The following is a 16,005-nucleotide window of genomic DNA, read 5'->3' as shown; positions in this document are numbered from 1 at the left end:
TTGTTTGTTTGTTTGTTTATTTATTTATTTATTTATTTTGAGAGAGAGTGTGAGCAAGCATGAGCAGTGGAGGGGCAAAGACAGAGGAAGAGAGAGAATCCCAAGCAGGCCCCTCAGCATGTGGCCCAACTCGGGGCTGGAGTCCACCGCAGTGAGATCATGACTTGAGTCAAAATCAAGAGTCTGTCTACTAACTGACTGAGCCACACAGGCACTCATTTGGCTTTCATTTCTTTGCTGTAATATCTTGCTTAGGACAAATGAATTAAAGAATTTCACACATGGGGCAAATCTGTAGCCTGACTTGCAAATCCTTTTTTCCTCCAATCAAACCACTTGTTCCTTTGGTGCTAACATTCACTAAGTTTTCAAGAAGCCATTTTCTATGGAGAATACATCTTCTTAGTGCCTCATTCCATTAGTGACTCTCTCTCTCTCTCTCTCTCTCTCTCTCTCTCTCTCACACACACACACACACACACACACACACTTTGTTCTTACAAAGTTCATTATTGAAAAATAACCTAATAATACCATTAACTCAGACATCTGTGCTTTCACCCCAAAGCATAACAAACCTCCCACTCAGTATAAATCGTCTGTACACATTTCTTCTAACCTTCAACCATGTTTTCTGTGCATTTTTAAATACTATTTGCTGATTAAGGAATCCATTCTAGTTTGTGACCGTATTCTTTTCCACATCTGTTTCAGCCATTTTTACCATAGAAGGAAGAATACAGAAAAAATATGCATGATCTTTTGCTTCTTCTAAGAAACCCTTAAAGATGCTTCTTAATTGTTGTACACTGACATTTAAAAAAAATAGTGGATTGGGCGTCACCCAACCTAAAATAATGCCAACGCTATTTTAGAAGTTTGTGTCTTCATTCTGAATGCTTACTTTTTGGACATTCTGCTACTCATGGTGACTTCCTACTCACATGCAGCCTAACATTTGAGGCAGATTAATGACAGTGGATATAAACATGTATTTCAAAGAATCATCGTTTCCATGTTTTTCATTTGGCTGACGTCTCGTCAGAAGTGATCAGATCACCACTGCTGCACCTCGCAGCGTGGCTGACCCAGAGCCCATTTACGTGCTGGGCTCATGGTCAGCTGGGCCATTTCCACATTGTCTGTCTGCATAAATCTTCCAACTGCTATTTCTTGGCAGGAAACTTTTAAAGCCAAGTGTTCATTTTCTGAGAGTTAGTTTAGTTAAAATCGGGTACTATATTCCATCAGTGTCCCAACAGGGCATATTTCACACTACACTGAAGTGAAAGATGCCACGTGTAGAGCCCCAATTTATGTCAGCACAAGGTCCATAGGTGACAACCGTGTACACCTTGGCGAATTGTTTATAAAATTCACAGCAGCATGCTTCAGTTCTGCTTCCAAAGCAGAGGTGGGTATATGTAGAATGGATCTGCCTGGAAATAGGAGGAGAAGGGCAAGTGATGGTCACTTGGGATGGTTGAAGCCGATGGGGAAAACATCCTCATCACAGACTCGCCTTCCTGACCCCCGGTATAACCCTTCAGTTTGGCCCTGGGAGATCTGGCTTTGTAGATAGGAGCTCATTTCTTGCCTGTCCAGGTATAATATGGATGTAACCCACATCTGTCTTGTCCTCTCTTTGGCAAACACTCCTATCTCCCCACACACGTTCTTAAACTCTTCCACAGTTCAATACTCTTTTCTTGTAAACAAGACTTGGAGAGAATATTTTTTTTCTCTTGCCCAAAAGCAGATTCAACCTACTCCATCGAGGTGGTAGAGGGCTTTCCCCCTCTCTACAAAAGCAATAAAGCTGACTTTGCTGTCGTTAAGTTTTATAAGGTAGTGCTGACCCTATCACGGACTGTTCTCCTCCAGACTGCTTTACTCATTAACCACAGCTGAGTGTTAACCTTTCCAGACATAAATAATACAGCAGCACCTTGGCCTGAATGGAAGAGGGAATGGCTAAGCCTTTAATTTGTCTTTTTCCCTTGGATACTCGCAAACTTCTTTTTCTTCTTGTGTTTGACAAAATGTCAAAACCGTATTTCTCTTTGTGTTAAGAGATTCTTCATCCAGCCCTGAACCTGTGCTCTCTGCCATTTAACTTTGGAACATGTGTGGTGGGTGACTCAGCCTTGTGACGTGCTTTGGCCAGAGAGATATTAGCAGACGCGACCAACAGGCTGCAAATGGGTGTGGGCACTGGAGCTTGCTCCCCTGTGCCTCCACAATCACCAGGAGAATGACAAGCTGTGCTAGCCCACAGGTCCCAGGATGAGGCTGAGGTTCTTATGGAACAGAGTACTTCAGTCACTCCAGTTACCACAAACTCATCCAGATTAGTTGACAACTGCTGAGTCTCAGACAGGGAAGTCCAGCCAAGATCAGTGAGTGAAGCCACCTCGCTGACCCCAAGTTGATTCCAGAAGTGAGAGCATAAACACTGGTGAATGCGCCTGGGATTCCGTGGTTCTTGGGTCTGCCCTTCTGTCTAAAGCCTGCCCCACCCCTGCACTCTGGACCCAGGCAAGCCCTCTTGTCAGGGACCCCTCTCTAATCATCACCCTGACTCCTACTTCCTGAGCCCCTTCTTCCTTATTGGCTCTTTTCTCATCAGCACTGGAATCATCTCATCTCTCCTATCATTTGCTCCTTGTGTCTTATCACCCTCCTCCACTTACCACCTCATCTGCCCTTCCCTTTACAGGTAGAATATTGAAGGAGAAAGTTAGCCCTGCCCCCAGGTTCCACTTCCCACCATCCATTCACTCTGCAATTGCTCTCCTGTCACATTACCAAAACTGCTCCCGCCCAGGCCACTGGAGATCTGCTAGTTACGGAATCATGGACACTTGCCCTCCTTCACCCTTTTTCTCCCTTCTCTCTCCCCCTTCTCCTCTTACCCCTTCACATATTCACTCTGGCATCATATTTTCCTGGTCTCCTACTTCTCTGCTGATCCTCCGGTGGCCTCATGATCCTTAGGCTGGTTCCCTCAGGGTCTGTCCTCAGATCCTCCTCTTTACTCTCTACCTGGGATAATCTCATCCCATTCCCATTGTCTCTGTTACCAACCATAGGCTGGGGGCTCCCACATTTCTAAGTCCTGCCAGTTCCCTGTACCACGCTTGAGAAATGTATGTGTAAGAGTCTGTTGGAGAGCCCAGAGACAAATGTGAGATCTCTACAATTTAACGCAGTGGTGTCCCCTTTAGACTCCCTCTTTCCCCAGTGTCTGCCATGTAAGTGAACACTACATCTCTCCCAGCCAGTAACACAAGCTTTATTTAGCCTTAGCTTCTCTCCTGCTTCCTTTTCCCACATTCAACTCATTCTCAAGTCCTGCTAATTCTACCCTCCTAACACATCGTCAGTTGTTCACTGCTCTCTATCTCAACGTCAGCTACCTTAGCTCAAGCCACTTTTATCCTTTGACCTGATTGCCCTTCCAGGCTCCTAACTTGCCTCCCATCCTCACCTTTCCCGGCTCTAAGCCATTTCCCATACTGCTACTAACACCATCCTCCTAAAATGAAAATTTGATCACCTCATTCCTCTGCTTAGAAGCTTTCAATGATTTTCCACTGCTGGGAATCACCAAAGTCTCTTTGTGGTCTGGATCCTTGCTCACCTCTCCAGTGTAACCTCTTGACATTCCCTTCCTAAAACTAGTGGAAGCCATAAAGAGCTACTTGCAGGGGCACCTGGGTAAACTCAGTTGGTTAAGTGTCCAACTCTTGATTTTGGCTCAGGTCATGATCTCACGTTCATGGGACTGAGCCCCACATCAGGCTCTGCACTGACAGCACAGAACCTGCTTGGGATTCTCTCTCTCCTCTCTCTGCCCCTCTCTCGCTTGAGCTCTCTCTCAAAATAAATAAACATTAAAAGAAAAGAACTACTTGAAGTTGCTCAAGGACACCCTGTTTTCTCCCTCTTGCAGCTTTTGTACCTCCAGCTCTGCCTGCTTGGAATAACCCACAGCACAGACTTGCACTGGCAGGTCAGGTATGAAGCATCCCTGTATCCCCCACATGTATTGGCACATCACCCCCACCCAGTCTACTACTTACAGTCTCCCCTCTCACTCAGTGGCCTCCTTCCTTGTCCATCAACCGTGTGCAAGTCCTGGAAGCAGGGATTGTGTCTTGTTCATCCCTGCATCCTCAGAATCCACCACATCTGGGAACATAGTAGGTGGTCAATCGACGTCGGTTGACTGATTTGACTGAGAAAATAAATTACTTAATTAATATGCACATGAACCACAGACCTCTCAACTGAATGCTTTTCTACCTTGTAAACTGTAGAGGGAAGACCTTTTGATTCCTCAAAGATTTCCTCTTCTCACCTATCATCTACAAATGGGTTCTGTCCTTATTCTATTGGTGGTATCTTTAGGTCCTATAAAAATGTATACAATTCTTTTATGAGCTATCTCAGAGCAATACACTTCTTAAGCTTCCCTTGTCTCTAATGGTTGCCATATGGGGACGTGATACACTAACGTTTGCTTCAATAAGCTGAAGTTATTGTTAAAACAAACTGAACCGCCTTCAGCTCACCTCCCATTCTAAAGGGCCCACTAAAATTGATTCTGTGAAATAGGCTTTTAAAAAATATCCTCCTTAAGGACAAAATATAAACAGGGGAGGGCTGTTAGCTCAGAAAACACAAGCCTATTTGGAGACCACGTTTGTTTCACTTGACCACACAGGAGGTGATAACATCACTGTCATAAAGCGGTCTAAACCTGTTTTCATCCACACTAATGGACCCAGAGTTCTCAAAGATTCTGAGAACAAAATGATGCCAGATTCAGCTTTGAATGACTTGGGGAGTGACCCAGCTATGACATGCCCACAATTCATGTGTCTGTGTGATGATGGGGACAGTGCACACAAGGACTATAGCACAAAATTTCTTGTTCATTTGTACCATAAGTTCTCCATACTGATAAACCAGAGTACCACAATTCTGTATCTAAAAGCTTTTCTTAGGATGGCATGAAACCTATGGATTATGCCAATTTATACACAAACACACACATATATTTTATAATATTTGTCATGTAAGCCTTCTGTTTACTATCTTCTAAGACTAAGAACAGTAAATAGCTCCAGACTGACTATTTTCTTGCAATATGACCCATTTGGAGTCATATTGTGAATTGAGGGTTCTAGAATCACCATCAGGAAAGCACTTCAAGACTGGAACTCAGCTTCAATACGGAGAAGAGAGTTTTGACTCTCTAGCTCCTGTTGGTAGAAAGCCTTGGCAGTGGTCATTTGGCTGCGTAGTTACCTTGAACTCTGATTGCTTGTGTCCACTTCCAGGGTGAAATGTATCCTCAGAGGCCTGAAAACATACCCCAGACAGGGAACACAGATGGACGGGCCAAGGAAATGCATCAAATAGACCTGGAAAGGCAGTGGAGGTTCAGAGCGAACACAGCCCCAGGCAAGGTACTGGGAAAACCCAGTATATTATAAACATATAATATAATGTTATCATGATCTATGCCAGACCTTTTGTTTTTGGACTGAGGAAGTAGAGTTCAGTGTCTGCAAAGTTCTGAATGAATGTTTTCTCTCCAGCCATAAAAGTCGTAGGAATGGAGAGAATGACCTCCAACGACTTCAGAAGGTAGTGGAGTGTCCAAACTCTCATGACTATATACTCCTATCAGTTAAAAAAATGTATATTTATTTATTAATAGATTGCAAGCATGTACTACCATACTAACATAATGTGCACGTGATAAAGCATATACAAAAAAAAAAAAGGAAACTAAGCAATGTCTGAGATAAACGTACAGGGCTTCTAACACTTTCTTCCCACGTGATACGAGATTGCTGTTCATGCCTCCTGTTGTGATGAGGGCCATCTCTGCTAATGGTGAAGAGCTTTAGCTACTCACATGCCAGCCCACAGAGAACAAAAGGAAGATCAAATGAGTGAGAAGTTGGAGAATTCTTCAGAGAGGGGATTATACGTGGAGATGTGGACTTCCATTTCTGGAGATGTACTGGACCAGAAATCCTGATAACCTTTCCACTCCAAACTAAACAAGCAAACAACAATTTTTTAAATTGAATAATTTAAATAATTATTTATGAATAATATGTTTTAAAAATTCAGAACCCTTGGGGCAGTGGAGAAAGACTCAGGATATAAAAATAAAGTGGCCATGGAAGACAGCAACTGTCCTTAAGGGTTTCTCGGACCCCTTCATCTATTTCAGTGCCTTGGGTTTCGTGGCCATGCTGTGGGAGACGGGCAGTTGGAATGGCAGGGGTTCCCCACACACTACTCCCTCAGTGGAAGGAAAGAAAATCCTGCTTCACAAGGACACAAACGAGGAAACTTGTCTGAGCCTGCCTTGGCCCTTGGAAAAAGAAAAATCTCTCCCAAATAAGTATCCCAACCACAGAACTGTTTCCAGGCAGGTCTGGGGCTTGAATTTGCACTATCTCTGTATACGAAAAAGCATGGAGATTAATTACCAGGAAATTAGTTCAGCCCAATGTTGAAAGCACCCTGGCAGATGGCAGCAGCACAAATGCAAATTCTTTCTGGAAGAACAGAACTTTGTCAGCCCCAGTCTCCTGGGGTTCCCACTGATACAGGCCTGAGAAATGGGCATGCAGAGGAGAGAGAAGGTCAACCAGAGAGTCAAGCAGAGTTTCCCAAAAGAGATGGTATAGAAAATAGGAAGAAGCAGTATTAGAAGAGTAGAGGCTGAGGACTTTCCAGGTTGGAATCACAATAAATCCCAAGCAGGATAACAAAGAAAAAAATCCACACTTTGACACACTTTTGTAAAATTGCCTTCACCCCGAAGGCAAAGAACAGATCTTAAAAACAGCCAGAGAGGGAACTTGGATCATAGGAACGGCAACTGACAGCCACAAGCCTCTCCAACAGCAACACAGAAGCCAAAAGTAGAGGAAACCCAGCTCCAAAAGGCTGAGAATCAAAAATGGTATACCCTGTGAACATGTCTTTCACGACAATACAGAGAAAGAAAAAACATTTTTCAGACAGATGTCAAGAGAATTCGCCACCATGAGAACCTTCCTTCAATAACCTCTAACCTTTGAGCGATCCCTCTCATTCTGAGAACAGTTCTCACAGTGCGGATCCAGACTGGCAGGAGTCGTTTCTACAGGAGAAGATGGTCGCCTCCCTTCTGTCCCTCTCGCACTTCCTGTCTCGGTCCCCTGTGCCCAGAGCTACCTGAAAGGGCTGGGTGTATTTCTTCTCTCCCTTCTCTTACCACATTGTTGACATGACATTAAGGAGCCCCCTGAAGGATTGTTCTTTTCCTTTCCTGAATGGGCTGTCTGCACCAGATGTTAGAAATCACATTCCATCCAGAAATCTCCGAAAAGAGGCCCTTTCTGGGCTCCCCACAAGGCAAGGCCAGAAAGGCTTACGGGGTTCACATAAGAAAGAGAAGGCTAACGGGGCGCCTGGGTGGCTCAGTCGGTTGAGCGCCGACTTCGGCTCAGGTCACGATCTCGCGGTCCGTGAGTTCGAGCCCCACATCGGGCCCCTGTGCTGACAGCTCAGAGCCCGGAGCCTGTTTCAATTCTGTGTCTCCCTCTCTCTGACCCTCCCCCATTCATGCTCTGTCTCTCTCTGTCTCAAAAATAAATAAACATTAAAAAAAAAAAATTTAAAAAAAAAAAAAAAAAAAAAAGAAAGAGAAGGCTAACAAGCTTTGTTTTCCAGTCGGCCTGATATTCATCCCCATCAGCAGTGGTTCAGTGTGCTCATCACCAACCTGTCTGGGTGACGCTAACAGCACCGTCAGGTGAAGTGAGAGGGGCACAGTGAAGAAAACACCAGGAGGCATAATTAGAACGAAGCGCTAATAACTCTGCCCATCAAAAAGCCCCTTTCCTTGTGACTCTGGGCGCAGTTCATTAAGCAGCGCTGCCAGCTGGAAAGGAGCAGGCAAACATGGGCCAGGGTGAGCCTGTCCTTGTCCTCGAGGCTGAGAGCACCTCCTTGCAGCCCAGCTGCCTAGAGAGCTCGTGGACACAACGTGCAGCTCGAAGCGACTCATGATGTCGGAGCTTGGGACCAGTCCTTAGCACCCCACCATGGGGTGACTCTTCTGAAGTGAATTCGCTCCAGAATGGAGCCCTGCAGGGCAGCAGTAGCCTGCAGAGGTAAGATCGGCTTTTCTCAGGGAGCCTGAGCATCCAGTACGGCAACACGCATCACAGGACAGAGGTTCATGCATAAAAGGTTCAGGCAAACTACAAGTGTCTGACTAATTTTATGATTTCCAAATAACACAGCCATTCTGCCGTCCTTCACAGGGAAGAAAAACTCAGGCATGATTCCTGCCTCATTTGCTTCTTGGAACAAACTTGCTAAAACGGAGATTATTGGCATTCTTACTTTACAGATGGAAGGTGCTGAAGGGGACAGTGAAGGGGTCAATGCCCTGTGGCTGGTAAGCTCAGAGCCCTAGTCCTTTCTATGCAAAGACAGAGCTTAGTCCCACAAAGATGGTAGCTCCTAGCCTGAGAGGTTATGCAAGTACATAAAAAAAATCCTATTAGTATTTATGGAGCTCTTCCTTTGTGCTAGGAACACACACAGGGTTTTACATGTGTTAATTCTTTTAATCCTCACAGCCTCCTAGGAAGTAAGCACTATTTTTATTCCTATTTTACAAAATCAGAAAACTAAGGTCCTGAGATGTTAAGTTTCTTGCCCAAGGTCATAGAGCTAGTTACCCCTCCAGAGCCTTTGTTCTTAATCCCTCTTGTGAGTATCACATTCTTTCATCCCTCCTTCCTCTTTCCTCCAGCTCTCTTCTTCCTCTTCTGTCCCTAAATAAGGTGCTGGTAGGTACTGAAATGATAAACCAATATAAAGAAAATTTTCAGGGAGCCCGGGTGGCTCAGTAGGTTAAGCGTCCAACTCTTGATTTCAGCTCAGTCATGATCACATGGTTCATGAGATTGAGCCCTGTATCGAGTCTGCTTGGGATTCTCTCTCTCTCTCTTTCTCTCTTTGCCCCTCTCCTGCTTGTGCGCACATGCTCTGTTTCTCTTTCTCTCTCAAAAAAGGAAATGTTTGTTCATTGTTTTTTCTTTCATCACCAGTGCTGTCACCTACTAAGTTCTCAACCTGGATGGCATCTTTGGCCGTTTTTTACTGAGGAGGGAAGGATCAGCATCAAGTGACTTAAACTCAGTCACTCTTGAAGGCACCACGAGCATGAGACCTAACAGGTACTTTGTGACTGTGAATGAAAAGAAGCCTGACTGGCCAGGACTTAACCCAGGTCTTGGCAGTGTTAGCTGGGCCTGGAACTAATGATCCACAGCTCCATCTCTGTGACCTAACCCGGGGCTGGCATCCACAATACACCCAGGTGCAGAGCCCCCGCTGGCTGCCCACAGCCTGGACCAGGTTCTGTCCTGGCAAGGCTAGCAGAGCAAGCCTGCTTGTGCTCTCCTCACCGCACCTCCCCAAAAAGCAGGTGTACAAGTTGGCTGGCCATCAGAGGAGGTGACTGCCCCCCTGGTGTCGCATGTAACGTTTATTAAACTGCAGAGCATCAGAGCTTCATTTGTGACTGGCCAATCCTCAGCAGCCTGCCTTTGTCATCCGTTGTCACTGACTGTGTTTCACTGTCACAGCTTTATTAGGATGCGGTGACACCTTGCCATTGCTCCTTTGTTTGGGCCCATTGACTGGACCATATGTCTGAGGAGTCTCTGCCAATAGATCTATCGTATATTAATTGGCTCTGCTTTGGAATCTGCAAACGTTGCCAGGCTAGTCATGGGTAGAAAAGGTGTCTTCAGGAGCAAAGATATAGAGGAATGGATAGGCCCAAGTTTTTTGGCCCTGAAGTTTATATAATTGTGAGGACCCTCTTTAAGAAAAAGAACACATTATGAATATGAAATTTTGGGGCCCTTGCAAGGCCCTTGGAGGGACCTATGTGAGTGGGATGGGTGTGCTGATAATTAAACTTCATTAGCTTCATGGTAAGAGTATCTCTTGTGTCAGGTGATCCACAGATGGATGGAAGCAAGCCTGCCACATCTGTGGTTGCCATTGGGGTAGACCTCTGCCGTGGCTTGCTTGGGGGTCTATCTATGGAAATCAGCCTTCCTGTTTAGCACTTAGCAAAGGAGAATGCAGGAGAAAGAAAAAGATTCAGTTCCCAACACAACTTCACGAAAGAAGAAAGTCAATTGTTCCACCTAACAGAGCATAAGCCACAGAGAGAGTAGAGAAAACAGAAGTGCCCAGAGAGTGAAACAATCTCTCTCTGGGCCCCTAAAACTCATCAAGAAATGAATCAACACTATTTTGGAAGGAGGAAGAGAGGCTGAAGTAAAGAACTAAAATATTGTTCACTCATCCCACTAATGAGTCTTACTGTTGTCAGTAGGTAGAGTCATCTCTATGTTGGCTATTTGCTATTTGTTCCCCATCTGCTGCCCCCTTATATTGCTTTCATTCACTGTCTGCTCATCTCTACTTTGCTGTTAGCCCAAAAAGCTACCAGTATGGGTTGCATTGCCCAGGCTCCCTGGCCCTCTGGCCTACAGTTGGTCTTGGCCATTGGGAAGCACCATCAGGAGACCAGAGGTGAGAGGACAGAGAGACTGGGGTATTTCTTTCCTGTTTCTCCCTGCTTCAGTGTCATAGTTCTGGCAGGGGCTGAGCCATTATGCCTCCATGATTACAGTTCTCATGGGCTCTGGTCACAGGCCTAGAGGCAACAACGACTTCCCACTGTTAGTGTCTAGGTGCCTCAACATACAAAGGACTGTCAGCTTGTCCAACTGAGGCCTCTTATGACTTTCTTTCATAGAATGAGAAGGAGGAGGAAAGAAAGAGGGACGCACAGAAACAGGGTAACAGGCAGAGAGTAAGATAAATAAAGAGAGAAACATACCTGAAATGATTAAATGAGAACTCTTTTTATTTGCTAAAGTCAGCTTGGCCATTCCCAGTCAGCATTTCGGAAGGATCTTTGAAATAGAACCTAATGTAAAATGTTGATGATTTGTAAAAGCTGCGGGGATTCTTATGTGGAAATAAAGGGGAAGAAGATCACACTTGGTCTTGAAAGGAGATCTGTTGTTTTGAAGTTGGAAGTTGCGCTAAGGGTGGCCTTTTGGCAGAAACATTTCTCTCAAGTCTTTAGAAAGTGATGAAGGGTAAATAATAAAGATTCCATCTTCCTTTGGCTGCTGGTGGGTCAGAATCGTTTGGGCTAGAAGAGCCTGCTGGAGAGCTGAGATCTTAGCCACTGTAACCTCAATTAGTCATGGAGCTTGAACAAATTCCTAAACTCCAGTGATTCCATTTCCTTTCCTGTGAGATGGGATTGATGATGCCCGTTACTTCCCCAGTGATGCTTCATGAATGGAAGCTCGCATAAATATCACACTGTACAAGTGCAAAGAGGACTAGTTCTTTTAGTAAACTGATGATACTTGGTCCAAAAACAGAGATTATTTTAAGTGTTACAACCATACAGGTTTTCCATGTTGGAGATTATAACAATGAGAGTCCTAGCAAGAAACAAAATACAATGAGGACACTCACTGAACAAAAAGCCTTCTTACAAAGGTGTGGTCAGGGAAACAGCAAGGCATGTTGAAACACCCAGAGACTACAAAGAGTGGGAAGCCATTACTACCTCTAGGCTTCTGACCAGAACCCAGTGAGAGCTAAAGCCATGGAGGTAGGGTCACTCAGGGTCACTTTCAATAAGAAACTCAGCCCTACTTCAAAAAAAGAGGGTAAGAGGTGAAAAATGCCACCATAAATCTCTTGGTTGTTTTCTCTTAAGTCTATTTTGGAAGTAAGTGAACGTATCTATTATAAATCAACTAACTTAACAGGTAAACATTGTTACTGACATCACAGAGTTTGTTAACTTTTATTCCAGAATAAATTGTCAAGGCTTCCTTAAATAACAAACATTTGGCTTATTGAAGAATATATACTCATTTAAAGGGGTTTCTGACTTGCCTTTTTTTTTTTTTTTTTTTTTTTTTTTGAAACTTAAACATGTCGATGGCTAGATAAACATACCTGAAAAGTAGCCTTGGCCCACAGCTTCCTTACTGACCAGTAGTTCTTCTCTTTGGTGGTGGGTTCATCTGCCCCCTGACCACTAACCCAATATCTATTCTCCACTTTATCTCTTAAGAAGGGAGGCCCAGTGACCCAGCTGGAGTTCCAGGGTTGTTGATTCAGCTCAAAGGTTGGATAGAAGCTTGTGGTTCTTCTATATAGAAACTTTCTCTTGTCTGCTTCATAATCCCTCTCTCACTATACATGCCCATAGAGAAAGGCTCAATAACTTTGTCCAGGAACTTTCATGGAGGACAAAGCCCTTCACGTTGGCCATAGGGTCCCTGAGGTCTGTCTGTGCACTGAGCTTTTTCCACAATGAGAAATAAATTCTCAAAAACTGCATCTAAAAATATAACTTGCTATTGATTATCTTCCTGCATCAGGGAAGGCCAAAAGACATCAAAATCTTATGACCAAGAGAAATCCAATGAGCAGATGCCCTTTGCTCTGGGCCATTAGTTTCTTTCACCCTGCCTAGGGATTCTGTAAATCACCAAAAACAAGGAGAGTAAACACAAGGCGAGGGTGAGGCTAACCATAGAAGGGCCACTCAACCCACCATATTCCTGATCTGTCAGTATCTTTACAACTCCATGCCTTGTGCAGGATGCCTGAGTGAAAATCTTTCCCCAGGCTAAAATTCTATACCTGCTAGGAAGTCAGATGATGAAAACAAATGGGAAAATAATTGAACTGGGGCTGTATTTGAGCTGCAAAATTTCAGAGATGAGTTCGCTCAGCCTAACTTGATATGAAGAATACAACTTTATTACACAGCATCTATGACTCTGTATCTAAAAATTCTTTCAGAGCAAATTTATTTGTGGTTTGGACAATTTGAGAGTTTCAGGCCAAGGAGACACTAATGTCTTTAGCTGAGATTTGGAATGAACTGGAAGTCCAACGAAACACAGATACAGTCTTCATGAAGGGGTCTACGTGAATCCTGCTGTCTCAGCTTCAGGACCTCCTACACTGGAACCTACCTTGACTATCCTTTTGGTTTCCCATTCTCTGCTATGGTTTGGCTTGTCTTCCCTCTGGCTCAGGCTACACTTGTCTGAACTTCCCTCTGGCCTTCCCAGTTCAGGTCATTCAGACTCCATGAAACTTGGAGATAGTTTAGGAACTGCCTTACTGCTGTCCTTCTCAGTGAACATAAAGCCAAGCCATCTGCTGCAAATGAGGGAATGGAAACTACAAACAGGGACAGGGTAGAGAAATTGAGGCAACTGATAAAGGATTAAATTAGTCATAAGAAAGTTTCAGGTGTTAAGGGGTTGGCATCGCTCATGCATAAGGATGGCCCTACAATGGGCGTTCATAGGTACCACTAAACAGCAGACCTTGAGGAAGGGGTGGTTGGATTGGATTTTTTAAGTTGGGATTGTCAAGGTGCTGATTATCAGTGGAAAGATGACGCTCACTGGGCAGAGGAGAGGATTGGGAAGAGTGTTTGTGAAGTAACTACCAATGAAAAACATAATGGTCCAAAAGGAGGGATTGTCAGAAAGCACCAATGGACTAGAAGGCCCAGCAGAGTCAGAGAACTAGAAGTCTTGAGGGATGGAAAAATGTGTCTTGTGAGACTGGTAACATGTGAGAGAAATAGGAAGACAGCCAGGAGTGAAAATTCCAAATTTCAGGCAGCACGAAGGGAGAGGGAGGAGGTGGCTTGGTTTAGGGTGTGGCCATGGCAATTGGTGGACGAGGGGAGGGAGGGGTCTGGACTGGGGTGATCGGTGGCCAGTCCTTGTGGACCTTGAGGTCAATTAGCCTAATGGCAGGGACAGATCTTTCCAGAGAACATGGAGCTGGTAAAAAGCAGTGACTAGAGCCCAGGCCTCTGGGCTCCCTTCTTTTGTGTGCCCTGCATTAATAAGCACTGCCCACCCTTCCTGCTAACATTGGCACCAGCTCACAGTGGAGAAAGCTGTAGGAAGCCCCACTTAAGTCTCAAATTCCAGGTGTCAGGATGGCAGCCCCTTCCCTGTTCAGGAAGACCCTGGGGTGCATCTCTCTCCATGAGGTTGAGAATCCTGACTCCTGATCCACCTTCTCATTCCGGATTAAGTCCTTAAAAGTACTTACCTAGAGGTTAGCCTGGAAAAAATGATGAAATGGACATTTTCTTTTTTTTTTTTTTAGATGAGGTTCTTTGTTCTTTTCTCCTGGTTAGATCTTGTCTCCTCCATGACCCTGTGTCTGAGCTAGAGATGTCACAAGTGCCAGTCCTCAAGCAACACGGAATCAGAATCTCAGCATTCTGCTTAGTTCCAAGTTAACATTCCTGGCATCCAATCAAAGTGCTCATTTTCTGGTGCATGTTCAAAAGTCAATACCACCATCAAAAACAGAATTTAAAAAATTGGGACAATGTTTTGTTTTGTTTTAACGGAATTCTCCTCTTAAAAATGAAAATCTAGCTACCAAGAAATGGCTACCAGCCAGGAGAAAGGGACACTGTGATCCTCTGTAAGTCACACTACCTCCCTGGGCTTTCTCATCTTGAAATATCTGAGGTCTCCTCCAGCTTTAAACATGTGAATAGACTTAAATTGTTAAATAGCTTTCATGGACCCCAAAAGAAAAAGAAAAAGTCTGGTTTAGTTGTCGTTGTCATTTTTTTTTTTAAGAGACGCTGAGAGAAATCCTGCACCAGTGTTGTTCCTATTCACCTCATCATTTCCTTTTCTTTCATTGCATCTCACATCTCGGCAGAGAGTTTATCTTTACTCTATTTCCAAAATCTCCCATATTATTCTCATGGTGTCTGTTTGACTCTATTCACTGTATTGAAGTTTGGAATACTGTTTTCTTGAAAGATAACACCCAAAGCCAAATTCTTATAAAAGACTGTCGCTTCGGTTTGAAGAACAGAAATGAGTTAGCAGTAAAGATAAGGCCCTCCCTTCACGTTAAGACCAAAGAATTCTGAAATCTTTAAGAAGCCCAATTATTAACTGCATACTTCACTGACGATGCCAAAATAGATACATTATACTTTACAGTAAAGAAATATCACCTTTAGCAAAAGGCAGGGACAAAAAGTCCATTTAATCATCACTTATACAAGAACTTGGAGTCCCAGCATGACTTATCCCTTATCGCTTCAAACATTACGTCATTTATTCCCAGCTCTGTTTAACTCCCTTGTGTTGGATGTCTTCCTTTACTGAAATTGATCTTTGTTAATACCAGGCATAATGTGTTCTTCATTTCTTAAAGGAAACCGATGGACTCTTGCCATGACAGGGGATAACTGGAAATCTATATACTCCGGACACCGATTCCCCATCAATACACTGAAATGTCTTTTCTTTAAAAATAACAGCCCTGCATGAATGTGATCACTTTCCCAAATTAGTGTAATTGATGCACCCTGAGACCTTAATGATTCAGAAAGTGCATACTCGAGGGATATTTAAATAGCTATTTTGTAGGGAGATAAAATATGGGCCAATTCACCGAACACGCATTCCTTCAGTTTAGGAAACACTCAGAGCTCGGCTGAGGGCTGGCCAATGTGTCAGGAGGGCTGCTGTTAAATGACAAAGAGGGCAAATGATTTTGTACTTGCATTATCTCATCCTTTTCTAGGCCTTCAGTGAAGGATGTGCAAGACTGTGCATTTGAGGACGTGACAATTATTACAGCAGGGATTATTAAAGCAACTATTACCAAAATGGAGATAAGACTCAGTTTTCTAGTCTGCAAATTTGGGATGATAATAATTTTTACTTCCTGGGGGTTGTTTGCTGATTTGAATCTAAATGAAGTGCCAAAGCATTATTGGGTCTGTAAAATAGCTCTGAGATTCCTTGGAACTTTTTCCTATGGCACCCTTTCTCTCTCCAG

The 16,005-nt window shown here is 44.0% G+C and overlaps 1 long non-coding RNA gene across 1 annotated transcript; it reads right to left on the bottom strand.

The window, feature by feature from the left end:
- Window positions 1-891: 891 nt before the first annotated feature.
- LOC125909436 (uncharacterized) lies at window positions 892-14,373 on the bottom strand. Its single transcript, XR_007453689.1, has 4 exons — window positions 14,239-14,373; window positions 5,317-5,432; window positions 4,086-4,194; window positions 892-1,439 (listed from the first exon to the last, which is right to left on the bottom strand). It is a non-coding gene; the product is annotated as an uncharacterized LOC125909436 (long non-coding RNA).
- Window positions 14,374-16,005: the final 1,632 nt, after the last annotated feature.

Source organism: Panthera uncia (genome assembly GCF_023721935.1).
Source record: "Panthera uncia isolate 11264 chromosome B3 unlocalized genomic scaffold, Puncia_PCG_1.0 HiC_scaffold_1, whole genome shotgun sequence".
Lineage (NCBI taxonomy): Eukaryota > Metazoa > Chordata > Mammalia > Carnivora > Felidae > Panthera > Panthera uncia.
This window is presented reverse-complemented; position numbering and strand designations above follow the sequence as displayed.